This window comes from Emydura macquarii, unplaced genomic scaffold, assembly GCF_026122565.2.
Source record: "Emydura macquarii macquarii isolate MOO-44397 ecotype Brisbane River unplaced genomic scaffold, CSIRO-AGI_Emac_v2 contig_2938, whole genome shotgun sequence".
NCBI lineage: Eukaryota > Metazoa > Chordata > Testudines > Chelidae > Emydura > Emydura macquarii.
In genome coordinates, this window is record NW_027133075.1 from 1 (window position 1) to 12,260 (window position 12,260).

Genomic DNA, 12,260 nt, shown 5'->3' on the forward strand with positions numbered 1-12,260 from the left:
AGCAGCCTGGGAGGGGGAAGGAGATTATAGATGGGGTCAGATTCGATGTGAGACGGAACCAGCTGAGGAGCAAAGATCAATGGTTCTTTCCACTGGGGAAATGACTCAAGTTCCGTTATGAACATGCAAAAACTGTAAAAAAAACCCTGGAAACAAAAATGAGTAAATGTTGTGACACCCAGGCTGCAATTCCATGGATCCTCAGGGGAATGAGGCCCTGAGAACAGCCGAGAGACATGCGGGGCCAGGAAAGCTCCCAGCACTGATCTGGCACCAACAATCAGGAAGAAAAATTAAATTTCACCAGTGCTTTCCTCCTGTCCGTGTCTACCCCCTGCAAATCCACAAACCCCTGCCCTGCCACACAGTGATACCGCTCACCCAGGACCAACACCAGGTGCCGCACACACCACACAGTGACAGCTCGTACATATGTATCTACAATGCCTGGGTTAATCTCTTGGTCTGGCTGCACCTGGGAAAAGGAGGATGGAGGAGGAGCAGCCCGCACAGCCTGTCCGGGGGAGAAGGGAATCCCAGCAGAAACTCAGCATGTGCAGTGAAGGACAGGGACAGACCCTCGGGGAGAGAGAACGTGGAGACTAAAAGGAGCCAGTGCGAGTAACTCTTCCTCAGAACAACACAAAGCTTTAGCGAATTCCTACCAGTTAGAAACCCAGACACAACTTCCTGATGTTGCTTTTCCATGTTGGGAATTGCTGAAGTTGTCAGGAGGCTGTTGTAGGATTGGTCACAGGAGGAGGGATGTGCTGGATGGGGAAGGTGTCAGAGACAATCTACTACAGTGTGTCCACATTACATTACAGCCTGAGACACACCCTGCCTGGGGAGATTGCACGAGGCCTAGTAACACCGCTTTGGTGTGTGAATTAGGCAGAATGTTCATTCCCTGTTTCACCCTCTTTCAGGACTCCGTGCCACTGCGATCTGGATACTGCACATCCCGCCCCACACACACACAGGGCGGACCCCCAGTGAGATTTCCCCAGTGAGATTTCCAACACTGCCTGGTTATCTGTAAGTCAGAAGCACCAAATTGTCATCCTAATTGTTTTGAACCGTTTTGCTGTAAGTTTACGATTTCAGTTTATGTGGCGCTCTGAGATCACCCAGGCATGGAAGAGAGGGAATTCAAAACACAGGGGCCCTGATTTTGATCTTAGTGATTCCAGTGTCAATCTGGAGTGAGCTGCTGAAGACAGAATGTGAGAGCAGAATCTGGCCAGTGTGTGAAGCCCTGTGTGACACATTCATATTCTGAAATCTCAGCTCTCACACGTACCCACTGCAGAGTCTTTGGCTACACGTATTAACATGACATTCATGTTTCTGAATTGGAAAACTTGAGCGAACCAGAGAAAAAAGCCACAGTGACCAAAAAAAGGGAGATACAGAGACAGATGGAAGGACACAGTAAGAGACAAGGAAATGATCTTAAAAATAAATATTGGTCTAAACAATTTACAATACATTTTTACTTACAATTTTAAATCTCTCTGTGTTTCTGAAAACACTAAACATTTCTAGTCTACGTTCAGGAGAATTCCTGCCCAGATTGTTCCTGACTTGAATCCTTCCCGAACCCTTAGCACTAACATTATTGCAGAAACAGGTGACTCACCGAAATCCCACACAGCAGAGAGGAAATTTCCTACCTACAACCTGAAAATCAGTGTACGAATCTCACATCTGACACTAGCAGTGTTGGACAGGGACATTTATAATTCCCCCATACAGTCCCTGTGGAGTCCAAAATTGGCCAGGAGTGTTGGACAATTCCCTGCACTCCGTGAGCAGCAGAAAGAGCAAAAAATAGACACTGGAAAATTTCAGCCTCCTGAGAGTGAAGAAATGATTCACTGATAACAGAGGCTCAGATTGATGGGGCAAATTCCATCTTGCAGACTTGCTAGAGTTGTCCTGAACTGGTAAAACCTCAGAGAGAAAAGAAGAGTCAAGTGTTAGATGTGCTCATTTATCTATCAGCTGTGGGTAGCTCTGTTCCCATGGGAATGCCACAGCTGTTCCTGCAGATGCTCCTCTCTGCGCTGCTCCAGGGATTCCAGACCTAGGGCCTATGAAATGTGTGTTATTACTGTGGGTTTGGGGATTCATTATTTTCTCATTTCATTTTTTTCCATTTAAAAATAAAAATTATTCCATAAAAATGGGATTTTAAATGAAAATGGTTTGATCCATTAACCATTTCAGTAGCTTTACTATAGCTGAGGTTAGTACTGCTTTGAGCAGGGGGTTGGACTAGATGACCTCCTGAGGTCCCTTCCAACTCTAATATTCTATGATTCTATGATTCTATGAAATGTATAAAAATGTTCAGAACTGGATTACAATGGGAAACACTGATTTCATGTAAAGAAATCCTACAATTTCAACAAAACATTCTGCAGATATACAGGATATGGTAAAAGGAACCATTTTAAATCACTAGATCGCCCCCGCCCTCTCCCCCCCCCCCCCGGTTACGGGAAGGATCGTCTTCTCCCCGGCAATGTGGGACCAGACCCAGGGCGTCAATCTCATTCAATACAGAGCAGAGATCCCCTCCAACCATCAAAAGGGTGTCCCCGTTGTCAATGGGGGGCCCAGGTAACAAAGGGGCAGGTGGATTCCCACCAGGGCCCCCTCGAGAGGGACTCTAGAGAGAAATGGTGCGGCCCACATCGGCGGTCTAGCTGCCTTGGCCAGTGCTGCCCGCTGGGCCCCAGCACGGGGTGCAGAGAAGGGCTCAGCATCAGGGGCAGGGCAGTGGGGAGGGAGAGGACTGTCCCTGGAGCAAGCTCCCACCAATGCCCAACAATGCCGGCCCTGGCTCCCTCTTCTCTGCAGGCCTGGCGGGTCCCACCCACTTGTCTGGATGACCATCGGGGCCCAAGTAGGTGTGACATAATGAGATAGAGGAGGAGGGGTCGCCACAGGGACTGGACAGCTAGGGTCATCGCTGCTGACCTGGCCGGTGCCCTCCTGGGTCTTGGGAATCCCATGCATCCCACCTTGCTGGGCTAGGGCATCGCCTGACAGAGATAGCACCGAGCCTCCCCGCAGAGCAGAGAACCCGGTACAGAGCTCCTTGATGGGACACCAGAAACGGCTCCTCAAGCACCTCACCGTGTCGTGCAGGCCTTGCAGCTGAGGGGAATAGGGCTAATCACTCAGAGGGGCTTCCCCAGGGTGAAAAGGAGAGGCAGAAGGGCAGCGCTGGGGAGGAAGGGCGGAACGGAGGTGTGCACCACCCGTACGCCCAGCTCCTACAGGGATTTCCCCCAAGGCAGCAGACAGCACTGCCCCCCACAGGGGGAACCACAGCGGAAAACCCAGGTACAGCCTGGGGGCAGAACTGATACAGCTCCTCCCTAGGGCTGCACCACCACAACTGCAGCCCCGCTGAAGGAGAAAAGAGAGGTACTCTGCTGAGATCTAGGAGGTCAGATTTAACACGCCTGCTCCCTCCATGGGTGGGAGGGGCATTCCTCAGGCCTAAACCACGGCCCACTCCCAACACGCTAGGACGGAGATGCTGAGGGGAGAAGCAAAGGAGTCGCCAGCGCAGGGCAGATTGACCCCAGGTCCCTCCCCCCAAAGGCGGCAGCCCTGACCCAGCAAGACGGAGAGGGAGCTTTGCCACAGCAGCAAGTGCTCCAGATGGGACCAAAGAGTTTAGGTTCTGAGGGTCCTCAGAAGAACCCACAACCCCAGTGCCAAAGGTTTCATGTTGTTCTGCACGTCCTGTCCCAAATGTCTCTGCAGGGGGGCTGTGAGTTTGAGACAGCTGTATGAATATGCACACCCACAGTTAATTTCGGTGGGATCAGACTACAACGGTGAACTATCATCATATTTCAGGGCATAAACTGAGCACCTGCTGAGGTCAGGAATCCTTCTGCATGGGGTAATGTTGTACAATTTGGTATATGACAACTGCTTATGGTCCTCCTCTGGAGTATTCAACACTGGGTGCTTTGAGAGGCAGGATACCAGCTCAAATGGGTGAATGTCCAGGACCAGGATGGAAAATTCCCATGTTCTTATGTTTAAGGCTTGCTGTGTTTGAGTGGCCAGTAACCTCCTCATTGCAAATCGTTTTTAAAAATGGAAAAAGAAAACACCTGTCAGCCAGTGCTCTCTGAAGCCCATCACCCTGGAATTCCACATTATGCCAGCTCAGATACAATTCCATCCTCTGGTTTATTTCTTTTAACATCCTGTATCCAGTTAGTTTCAGGTGAGCAATAAAGATGTGTTGTTTCAGGCTGCATATTTTCAAAGTTCATTGTTGTTGCATGACTTTCTGGGGTAGCCCTCTTACATTTCCTAGCCTCATCAGTGCTATATCTCATTTCAAATTTCAGCTAATGATATAACTTAGAATCCTAGAATATTGGGGTTAGAATCATAGACTCCTAGAACATTAGGGCTGGAAGGATCTCCAGGAGGTCATGTAATCCAATCCCCTTCTGAAAGCAGGCCCAACTGCGACTACATCATCCCAGTCTGGGCTTTCTCATGCTGTGCCTTAAAAAAATCTAGGATGGACATTCAACCATCAGACAAGGTAACCCATTCCAGTGCTTCACCACCCTCTTAGTGAAAAACTTTTTCCTAATATCCAAATTATGGGGAAAATCACTTCCCTCGATACGCTGGTAATGCTCCTACTTATGCAGCCCAATATGCTGTTAGCCTTCTTGGCAACATGGACACGCACTGGACTTATATCCAGCTCATTGTCCACTGTAACCGACAGGTCCTTTTCTGCAGAACTGCTGCCTAGGCAGTCAGTCCCCAGTTTGTACCAGTCAGGGGATTCTTCCTTCCTTCATCTTTGCATCTCTGATATTTCTATTAAATACACTATTTGTTTATTTTGGCCCCAGTCTCAGTGCAATGTGTGTGCCAAAATGAACTGATAATAGAGGGCAGATTTCATGTGTCTGTCGGGGAGGAAGCAGAGGGAAAACCTCAAGTGTCAGCTAGTTAAGAATTCAGATAGACAGATAGCAGGAGACTCAGAACTGGAAGGGATTGTTGGGGCCTGGTGGATGGCAGAGTTGGGCACCTTGTGATGGCAGAGAGGGCCAAAAGAGTCAAAGATGGAGGAGAGTGAGGAATGGTGAGAATCAACAACCATATAGATGGAAAACAGATCTGAGAGCATACGAGAAATCATCAGCACTGGTGGTCTGGAAGTCACAGAGAGGCTGAGTGACAGGGAATGTCGGTCTTGGGGATGACAGTGATTCTGAAAAAGATCAGGTGATGGTTGAAGAAATTGAAGTTAGCAATGGAGACGGCAGTGCTTGGTGATGGAGTGATAAGACATTAGGTGTGAGAAACTTTTGAAACTGTGAACTGCCACAAGGCTGAGCTCAGCCAATCTGGGACAGAGCACCTTTGATTAATGAGGACAAATCCTTTCCCCCTCCTGTCAAGCAGATTTAAAGTCTTTGGCCCCAGGCGATCACATTCTGCAGATGTATTTTCCCAATTTAACATGAAGCTCTCTGGTCTTCACTCCATAAATGATAGGGTTGAGCATGGGAGGGACAAGGAGATAGAGGTTGGCCAAGAGGATGTGAATGTGGGAAGCAATAGCCCTGACCGAACCTGTGTGTAACACCAGTGAAGAGGAATGGAGTATAAGTCATCAGCATCATACAGATGTGGGCTGTGCAGGTGTTGAGGGCTTTCCGGTGGGCTTTCTTAGAGGAGATCCTGAGGACAGCCCTGATGATCATCCCGTAAGACAGGCCTAACCCAGTGTTCACAATTGCTATCCCCAGGCCATACATCCGGTTGACTGTGGTGTCCCCACACGACATCTTCACCACAGCTCTAGCCCTAGCTTAGCGATTCGTGCGTTGGTGAGGATGGTGGCGTATCTCACAGGGTCACATATGGCAACGTAGCGATCGAAGGCCATTGTTGAGAGGACGGCTGAGTGCGTAGCTGTAAACACGTAAAGGAAGAACATCTGGGTGATGCAGCCATCCACAGTGATGCCTTTGTAACCAAACTAAAATATGCACAGTGCCTTCGGCACGACGCACGTAGACATGCCGATGTCTGTGAGCGCCAGCATGCACAGTAGCAGGAACATGGGTTTGTGCAGGGTCTGCTCTTTGCTGACAACAAACAGAACCGTGAAATTTCCCACCAGGCTGATGATGTAGAACGTAGAGAATGGGATGGAAATCCAGATGTGGGCAGCCTCCAGCCCCTGAATGCCGTTTAGGATGAATGTTGGTGGCCCAGAGGGGGTAAGGTTGAAAGCTGACATGGGAGGGTCGAAGCGCCGATCAGGATCTGAAATGCTCAGGTTGCCTGTGAGGGGAGAGAAGCCTAGACAGGGGTTAGGCACTTGGTAACAAATAGCATAGTAAATATTTTATAGTTATTAACAATTCTCCACCCTGAGGAATGTATGTACAACTTTCCCATTAATGGCTAACACAGCTGGCTAACAAACGATCCCAGAGAGTCCCAGGTTTGGGCTCTGTGTCACAGAGGCTCACTGTGTCAGCTACTGGCCAGTGTCTCTCCTGCCCTATGGCAGTTGTATTTACCTAGGCACTAACATGACCCAGAATTGCCAGCTCTCATTATACACTGTGCATACTTCTCAGCTTGCTCGTTGTTGTTGTGCAGCAGACCCCAAAACCCCACACGGTGTGTGTGGGAGCAACAAGAGCAGCAGCACAGCACCGTTGTCTTGGCATCTGCCACTGTGTGTGTGATGTTCCTCACAAGATAGAAACCATTTCTGATCCCCCCTAGCTAAGGGATGGGAGAGACTGGGACACTTCATCCCTGCAGAGGAAGAGTTGTGGGGAGCTTGGCGCGGTTCAGCAGCTGTGGAGACCACAGGTGCCTGGGAAGCCTGGAGAAGATGCTTGCGCCCAGCGTAGTGTTGGAGTCAGAGCATCCTGGGAGGGGGAAGGTGATTATAGACAGGGTCAGATCTGATGGGAGACGGAACCAGCTGAGGAGCAAAGATCAATGGTTCTTTCCACTGGGGAAATGCCTCAAGTTGCATAATTAACATTCAAAGACCGTAAAAAAAAAACTGGAATCAGAAATGAGTAAAGGCTGAGACACCCAGGCTGCAATTCTATGCATTGCCAGGGGAAAGAGGTCCTGAGACCTGCCCAGACAGAGTCAGGGCCATGAAATCTCCCAGCACTGGCCTGGGACCAACAATGAAAAAGAAAAATTGAATTTCAGCAGAGCTGCCTGTCTGTCCAAATACCCCTCCCTCCCCCAACCCCACAACGCCCAGCGCTGACACATAGTGATCTCACTCAGCCAGGACCAACACCAGGTACCGGACACACCACACAGTGACAGCTCGTACAAATATCTACACAGCCTGGGTTAATTCTGGGTCTCCCAACACCTGTTAAAGGGGGGATGGAGGAGAAACTGCCTCCACAGCCTATCTGGGGGTGAAGGGAACCCCAGCAGTAGCTCAGCATGTGCAGGGAAGAGGAGAGGGACAGACCCGAGGGGAGGGGAGAGAGGACGTGGAGACTAAAAGGAGCCAGTGTGAGTAACTCTTCCTGAAAACAACACAAAACTTTAGCGTATTCCTTCCGGTTAGAAACCCAGACACAACTTCCTGATGTTGCTTTTCCATGTTGGCAATAGCTGAAGTTCCCAGGAGGCTGTTGTGGGATTGGTCACAGGAGCAGGGATGTGCTGGATGGGGAAGGTGTCAGAGACAATCTACTACAGTGTGTCCACATTACATTACAGCTTGAGGCACCCTCCTGCCCGGGGAGATTGCAGGAGGGCTAGTTACACCTCTGTGGTGTGTGAATTAGGCAGGATGTTCATTCCCTATTTCACCCTCTTTCAGGACACTGCACCACTGCGACCTGGATACTGCACGTCCCACCCCCCCACACACATTGTGCATTCCTGGGTCTCTCCCAGTCAGATTTCCTCAAACACAAAAACATGCTTTTATTTTTACTGCATTTTCGTGCTTCTCATCCTCTTCAGCACAGAGATAGAGAGAGAGAGAGAGCAGATCCCCTTCCCCCCAAAATTGTCACCCTAATTGTCTTGAAACTTTAAGCTGTGAGTTTATGATTTCAGCTTCTCTCCTGTAAGTTTTTCTCTGGTCCAGATGAGCTCACCTATGCTTAGAGGCCACAAGGCGACACCAGTAGGAGTCACTGGAGGATCATGGCTGGTGAAAATCAGTCTTTTTATTTAAGTCCCTAAATAAGGATTAAGGGTGAACTCCTGGCCCTGATGGGAGTTTTGCCATTGATCTGAATGGGACCAAGATGTCACCCTTAGTGTGCAACTTTAGGTTCCCTGCTGTGAAGATCAGGTTAAAGAGCTGCAAGAGTCTGAAGGAACACCCTCAGTTTATGTGGCATCCTGAAGCCAAGCATGAAAAATGGGGATTTCAAAACACAGGGGCCCTGATTTTGTTCTCAGTGATGCTAGTGTCAATCTGAAGTGAGCCACTGAAGGCAGAATGTGAGAGCAGAACCTGGCCAGTCTGTAAAAACCCTGTGTGATTAATTTGTGTTGTGAAAACTTGGCTATCACACATACCCACTGCAGCGGCTCCAACTACACATGTTAGCCTGGCAGTAAAGTTGCTGAATTGGAAAACTTGAGCAAAAGAGAGAAAGAACAACAGAGACCAAAAAAAGGAAGATACCGAAACAGAGAGAATTACACAGTAAGAAACAAGGAAATGATATAAAAAGGAATATATTTAAAGTAAATCCTTAGTCTCTGTGCTGTAGAATTCCTTCCCAAATTGTTGTTCACTTGAACCCCTCCCGAGGCCTTAGCACTAAGTTTATTGCAGAAACGGCAACTCACCGAAATCCCACGCAGCAGAGAGAGGAAATCTTCTTACTGTGACCTGAGAATCCATGTATGAATCTCACGTCTGACTCTCGCAATGCTGGACAGGGACTTTTATGATTCCCTCATACAGTCCCTGAGGCCTCCCAGATTGGCCAGTAGTGCTGGACAATTCCCTATGCTCCGTAAAAAGTGGGAAGGGCAGAAAATAGACCCTGGAGACTTTCAGGCTAAGAATCCCCAGAGAATAAAGAAATGATTCACCGATAAAAGACTCAGATTGTCAGAGCAATGAGTCCTGCAGGCTTGCTAGAGTTGTCCTGCACTGCTAAAACCGCAGAGAGAAAAGAAGAGCCAAGGGTTGGGCGTGCTCATTTATCTATCAGCATTTCTGTGCTGCTGCTCATTGTCATAGAATCTGAGCATCTGCGGCTACTCCCAGCTGATGAGCTCTGTGCTGAATCTCTGAGACCGCGACGTGCACCTGGACAGGCTCTTGTGCATCCTTGTTTCAAACACAGGATTTTCACACTGAGTAACAGTCCCTCCCATCCCATAGCCTCTCTGACGGAGGGCAGCACAGATTGCCCCAGCTTAGTTATAAACCCCTCATGGTGCAATATTCTGCCATGGGGAAGTGCAACTTCCTGAGCCCCTTCAGTGATCAGCACGTGCCCTGCAGCCTGTGGACTGACGGCCTTTGTCTCTTTATCCCAGCTCCAGTAGCTGCACAGGCTGTCATTGGGGTGGGGATGGTGCAGGGAGATGTTCAAAGGCAAATGAGGTGCCCATTTTCCATCCACATTCAATGGGACTCTGCTGCCCACTGTCCTTGTGCCTTTGACATCCTCCCCCTGGAGTCTAGTGGAACTTGTGCTGGTCAAGTCCTGGCTCGGGCACAGAGTTCCTGTGTGACCTTGGATGTGTCCTCTCATAATCTACTCTGGGCCTCAGTTTCCCGTCTGTAATATAGGGAGAGCACTTCCCTGCCTCAGGGGGTTGTGAGGATAAAAAACACTTAAATTTGTTAACTGAGGAGGGCCATATGAGGCCCCAGAGGTACAGCCATGCTTGTTTATCGCAAACTATTTCCTTTATCCTATTTCAGGACTATGCACCACTGTGATCTGAATAGTGCACACCCTGCCCTGCACACTGTGTGTTACTTCCCCAGTCACTGCAGGAACAGTCCTGCACCTCTATTCTCTGCCTCTAGGTTCCCCACAACTCCTGCTAATATCCCCCATGCAGTTTTTTGGGAACTTTATTTAGTCTACAGCTTTGAATGTCTCCATGTATCGTTTTCATTGGCCTCTCAGCACTCATGTTCCCATTTTCAACTGTCCATAAAATATGGCTGTGGGGAATCACATCTCATCCAGCCCAGCGAAAAAATGATTCCTAGCCTTTCGTAACTGTTGGAGTTCAGGAGGAGTGGCTCATTTCCATTCCAGTCTAGATGAGACTGCTCCACGCTCATCACTGGCGAAAGTTTTTTCCCTTATTGGTATCTATTGGGTCAACTCTAGTGCTCACAAGAGTTGTGCACTCATGGTGCTGTTATAGGAGTCCCTGTCGACTCTCCGCCCACTTAGTTCATTCCTACCAGCAAACTCCAACAGTGGGGCAGTCATTCTTGCCAGCTGAGTCCAATAAAGTGGAAGTCGCGGGGTTGAGTGTCTTGGAATGGACATGAGCAACACATCTCGAAGAACAACTGTTATGAAAGTAGAGGAAAGAGTGCATCACCAGGGGCTAAAATGGGGGCCCAATGAGCCTTGAGAGGAGCAGAGTGAGATCCCAGTCTAGGCTCAGCTGACACATTTGAGGGTACAGCCTGTCCTGTCTTTAGAGAAAATGGCTGGCAATTGAGTTGGTGAAGACAGATCAGCAGTTGACCCATGAATTTTATGCAAAATCACAGCCAGGTGGATGCTCACTGATGTCACCGATAGCCCCCGCTATTTCAGTGTAGTAAGCAGTACAGGATGAATGGTGTGGATGACTGCAGAGGTAAAACACCTTTATCCGCAGGCCAGATCAAGAACCTCTTCCACTTTTCCAGGTACATCACTCTACTGGATGGTTTTCTACTCCCTCGAAGGAGCTCTCTAGTGGGTCCAGACTACGTCACCTTTAAGGAGTTCAGCCATGGAGCTTCTAGGTCTAAAGCTTCAGAAGGGTGGAGCGCCAACGTTGACGAAGTCAGGCTTGGGCTATCAATATCATGGAAGTTCCTTCCCTCCTGACCTTCAGCAGAACTCTGAGTATGAGTGGAGTGGGCGGGAACACACAGAAAAGAAATACGGAGAAGGAATACGCCTGCAACCATCGCCGGGCAAAAGGTTGTGCCTTTCTTTGAACAAACCTCTATGGGAAACACCCCATCTTTGGAAGATGTTCTTCACGGTGTCCCGGTGAATGGATCAGTCATGATTTCAGAAGGATCTTCTGAAATGATCCATTGGCTCTTTCTGTGTGCCCGGAAGACAAGAGGTCTCTAGATGGATTGAGGGTCACAAAGAATTCTCACAGGGGGAGGGCTTCCTGGCACAAGGGAGAGGTGTGTGTCCCATCCTGTCTGTTTATTGTATTCACTGTAAGAACCGACACGCCTTTGCCTTGCAGGTGGTTCTGGAACATTTTGCAGGCAAGCTGCATGTTTCTGATCTCTATGACATTGATATTCAGAAGAGCTTCACCTGGCAGCAAAGGCACTAGATCCTGAATCTCCCCAGATGAGCCCTCCACCCCAGCGCCAAGGTGTTTGTAACTAGAGAAAGTGAAAGGTGTCATATCAAGAATGGGACCACTGGAGAAACTGCACTTTCGTCCTGCCACCAAAAGAGGGTTGTGACCCGTCCGTGCCTAGGATAGCCACCTGAGAATGCCAAGGTCAGGGCAGGCTGTAAAATGGAGAGCAGAATCTCCCTGCACCGGCGGGTGGCACTGAAGCCAGACTTCCCAACCAGCCACAAACTGTGCTTTTGATTCCCCACACTGGTTATCAAAAAGCCAGTATACAAATACACACAGCACACTTTACTGCTTTCCAGTCTCAGGCTCCCAATCAGCCACTAGGTCCAGTAAAGAGACCAGCTATTTAAACTCTATGCTCTTTACTAAAAAGGTTCCCTCTGACCCCCAAAGGGTCAGCCACAGTACCAGATCAATATGTGTTGGGATCTTACCCAAAATACCACGCTGTCAGTCAATCCTTTAGTAACTAAAATGAAAGGTTTATTATAAAAAGAAAGAAACAAAGCATAAGAGAAATGTGAAAGGATTAAAGCAATCAGATACATGCACATGATTTGAAAGTCCATATACATCAGGTTTCTAGAAGAACTGTGAAGTTTGCAGCTTGTATAGTCCACCTGGTGTACATCCAG